This window comes from Stegostoma tigrinum, chromosome 24 (genome assembly GCF_030684315.1).
Source record: "Stegostoma tigrinum isolate sSteTig4 chromosome 24, sSteTig4.hap1, whole genome shotgun sequence".
Classification (NCBI taxonomy): Eukaryota; Metazoa; Chordata; class Chondrichthyes; order Orectolobiformes; family Stegostomatidae; genus Stegostoma; species Stegostoma tigrinum.
In genome coordinates, this window is record NC_081377.1 from 3,126,986 (window position 1) to 3,131,525 (window position 4,540).

General features: G+C 42.6%; 1 pseudogene; it reads left to right on the forward strand.

The window, feature by feature from the left end:
• The first annotated feature begins 2,293 nt into the window (after window positions 1–2,293).
• On the forward strand, window positions 2,294–3,816 carry LOC125464872 (C-reactive protein-like; annotated as a pseudogene).
• Window positions 3,817–4,540: the final 724 nt, after the last annotated feature.

Consider the following 4,540-nt stretch of genomic DNA (forward strand, 5'->3'; position numbering starts at 1 on the left):
TTAGTACCTTGGGACGGATTCCTTCAGGGCCAGGAGACTTGTCTATATTTACTTGCATGAGCATGCCCAACAGCACCTCTTTCATGATAATGATTGTTTCTAGGTCCTCGCCTATCTTTGTCTCCTTGTCATCAATTACTGACATTATTCATGTCCTTCACTGTGAAGACCGACACAAAATATCTGTTCCGTGCCTCAGCTATTTCCTTATTTCCCATTATTAAATCCCCCTTCTCATCCTCTAATGGACAATGTTTACCTTAGCCACTGTTTTTCTTTTATATATTTATAGAAACTTCTATTATCTGACTTTATATTCTGAGCTGATTTAGTCTCAAAATCTATCTTACTTTTCTTCATAGTTTTTTCTAGTGGCTTTATGTTGGCCTTTAAAAGTTTCCCCAATTTTCTAGTTTCCCACTAGTCTTTGTCACTTTATATGCTTTATCTTTCAATTTGATAGCCTCCCCTATTTAATTAGACATCCATGGCTGATTACCCGTTTTTCTACATCCTTCCTTTGCACTGGTATGTACTTTTGCTGAGCACTTTGAAAAATTGCTTTGTAAGTCCTCCACTTTTCCTCAACTGTCCCACTATAAAGTCTTTGCTTTCAGTCTACTTTAGCCAACTCCTCCCTCATCCTTTGTTTAAGCACAGCACCCCCGCAGTCCATCAAGTCTGTGCCAGTCTATAACCACCACCAAACTATTTGAATCCCATTTTCCAGCACTGAGCCCATAACCTTGTAAACCTTGGAATCACAAGTGCACATCAAAATATACCTTAAATATGATAACAGTTTCTGCCTCTAAGCCCTTACGGACGAGTTCCAAATTCCCACCACCCTCTGGGTGGGAAAAAGGTTTTCTCCACATTTTCATTACATCTTCTGCCCCTTACCTCAATCTATGCCCAAGGGGAAAGGTCTTTTCCTCTCTACCCTCTCTTTGCCCTCAATAATTACACACATTTCAATCATGCCTCACACTATCTCCTCTGCTCCAGGGAAAACAATCCCAGTTTGTCCAGTCTCTCTTCATAACTGAAACTTGGCAACCCAGGTCACATCCTGGTAAATTTACTCTGCACCCTCTTCAATGCTATCACATTCCTCCTATAATGTGAATTCTAGAACTGCACACAATACTTTAGCTGTGGCCTAACCAATGTTTCATACAGTTCCAGTAACATCAGAATGCTGTGAATGAATAAAATAAAATCACATTGAATTCTGAGATCTTAGACTAACACAGAGTCAGAAACTTTTGCAAATGATCACAGAGAAGTTCAAATGCACTAGTGAAAAATTCCATTAATATTTGTGCTTCAGGACTTCCATGGTCTCCCGACACATGCAGGGTCTCGTCCAAATCTCTGACTATCTAATTTGAGCAGGCTGTTATTGCGCCTTAAACACAGATTTTTAGCATCTTGTATGTTGACCTATAATATGCAGATTTTGATGATTATGCATGAAAAGTTACAGTTTTGTTACTGTTTGCTCTTGTTGGCATCTGGGTGATGTTAAGCATCAAAAGTGGGTCACACTGGGAAACAGTTTGGGAAATATTGATGGCAATATTGTCTACAAGAGCGGGCCTGAGGTTGTAAACCCTCCAGCAAGTAACGAACCTGCAGGCTCTGTGATACTCCCCACTGAGCTGGATGGGTGCAACTCCAACAGCTCAACAGTATCCAGGACAAAGCAGCTTCTTGATTGGCACCACATCCACAAGCATCCACTCCCTCCACCACTTTCCACATTCACTCCCTTAATAATCAGTGGACATGGCAGCAACATGCACTGACCAATACCTGGGAAAGGGCCAGCACTAAGCCTAAAATCATGGAGTCCATTCCCCAAAGGGCCCCAGGCTCACCCTCATCTCCAAGCTGTGCAACCGTCATTCATTACAAATGTGACTGAAAGTGATCTGAGTAGATGGAACATCATTTCTCTGCAGATGTAAACCATTCACAGAGATGAGGAAGGAAGTGGCCACATTCTCCTGGTCATTAATTATCCAGCAGCTAAAAACATTAAAACCAATGATCTGTCACTATTCCAGGCCAGTCTGTGGATTCGACACAAATCTCACGACTTAAATTACAGTCATGTCCAACATTGTTTGTTTGGCTGGAGAGCGCTGAAGCCCTAAAAGGGCGCTCTATAAATGCAAGCTTTTCATTCGTTCATTCAGAATGAGAAACTGGTTTCCTCCAGGATGTTTGGGACAGAATAGAACATCCTTTATAGAATATAAAATAGAATAAAACATCCATTAATGCCATGTGTACTGCAGTACAGAAGTACAGGAGTACGGTGAAAAGTTTTTACAATGGCTGCCTCGCATAGCGCTAACTTAGGCACAACTACCTTGGTACAAATCTTGGATCCAAAAGAAGAATAAAAAGAAAAGTAAGAGCCGATTAGTGTCTAAAACTAATGTTTTAGTGTCTAAAAAAAGAGTTAGAAATAAGACAATATAACATAGTTAAAGATTGATATTACAGTCTGGTAAAGAATTTCAGGTCAACATTACATTGCAGCAGCTCAGCCCATGGTCTGAATGCCTGCACCAGGCCCCAGTCCAACAACAGTCCTGTTCTGTTTCAAGCCTCCAGTCTAATCCACCAGATACTCAGTTGCACTAAGGGAAGTTGTGCTGCTCCTGCACTCGCTTTTCCTCTAACGGATCTTCAAGACTCGCTTCCCCTCATGCTACTCTATTATTTTTAGATTAGATTAGATTTCCTACAGTGTGGAAACAGGCCTTTTGGCCCAACAAGTCCACACGGCCCCCTGAAGCATCCCACTCAGACCCATTCCCCCTATAACCCACACACCCCTGAACACTATGGGCAATTTAGCATGTCCAATCCACCTAGCCTGCACATCTTTAGGCTGTGGGGCAAAACGGGAGCACCCAGAGGAAACCCACACAGACACAGGGAGAATGTGCAAACTCCACACAGACAGCTGCCCGAGGCTGGAATCGAACCCGGGTCCCTGGCGCTGTGAGGCTGCAGTGCTACCCACTGAGCCACCGTGCCACCTGGTGATCGTTACTATTTCAAAGCCACTGAACAAGATCAAATCTCATGTGATACAGGTCTCACTGGGATGCTGCTGTCATTTCCAATTGAAACCAAAGACAGTTATGTTTGACTGAAATCAGAGAGTTGTCCCAGTTTGTTCCCCTTTACTCTCTGATTGACGGCAGCATCTGGAGAGTCCCACAGTTATCGATTGTTCTCCTGTTTGACTTTAACACACCACAATGAACTGTTTCTGGAAAGGGAGTGATACAAGACTTGACCTGTATCTCCGCGATACTGTAATTTCATTTTCCCTTCCAGCAATGAATGCGCTGATGAGGCACATCTGTGTGAGCTGGGAGTCTGGACAGGGGAGATACCATTCTGGGTGAGTGGACAGAGAGTGTTTGGAAAGTTGGTAGACAGGGTGGAATAGTGAGCGGCAAAACTTCCTTTATCCTGAGAAAGGAGCAGGATAAGGTTGGGGGAGGGTTTGACATCGGCCAGAGTTTTGTTGGGGAGATAACTGATGTTAATCTGTGGGACCAAGTTTTAACAGCAACTGAGATTAAGGCTGTGAGTGAAAGTTGTAACAGTCTTGGGGGGAGCATCATTGACTGGTCCACAATATCGTACTCTGCACGAGGAAAGTGAATATTCAGGATAATAAAGACTGCACAACTTAAAATTCTTTGCCAGGGAAGCAGTTTTGGGAACAATAGACCAAAGCATGAGAAGGAAATGACAGACATTCCCACCAAATTGCTTTAATAGCCCTACACCGGTACATTATAATCTTTTTCTCCAAATCAGTGCAGGAATCAACAATAATAGAGTTTCATGTACAATAAACAGGAATTGATCAAGAGGTTGATTAAATTCAGATCAGGGTTTTTTTTCACTAGTGTCTTCTAGTTTTTCATCTTCCTCAGTATCTGGGTGATAGCTTCAAACTCAATGCGAAGATCGTCTGTCATTCTCATCACAGAGAGTCAGAGAATGCTTTCAATGGATACAGGATGCAGATTGGTGCTTTTTTTTAAAGAAAAAGATTCTCTAATCAACCTATTCAGAGATGTTATTATTTGAATCCAGGCCTCCTGGCTTAAAGGCAGGGACGCTACCATTGTACCATGAGAACTTGATGTAAACTCCAGTGAGGTGCAGTCTGAGTGAAGTCTGATTACTACCTGAAGACTCTCTCAAACTGGTCCGAACTAATAAGGACCCATCTACTTCCTCACCCACTCTTCCTTTGCTCCATCCTTCCTTGGCTATGTCACTGGGGCAATCTTTAACTTCACAGAGGGATTATTTCTCTCTCGTAATCACAAAGTGCATCAGCAAAGGCAGGGAGTTTACACCTTCTAACTGACACACCCAGAGCCAATGGAAGAATTAAATGCCTGAGGCTGAGGAACAGTCAGACTGATAAAGTCACTTTAGGAGAAATTAATTCTGCTCAGGATTGTGTCTGTCCTGCTTGGGGATTATTGCT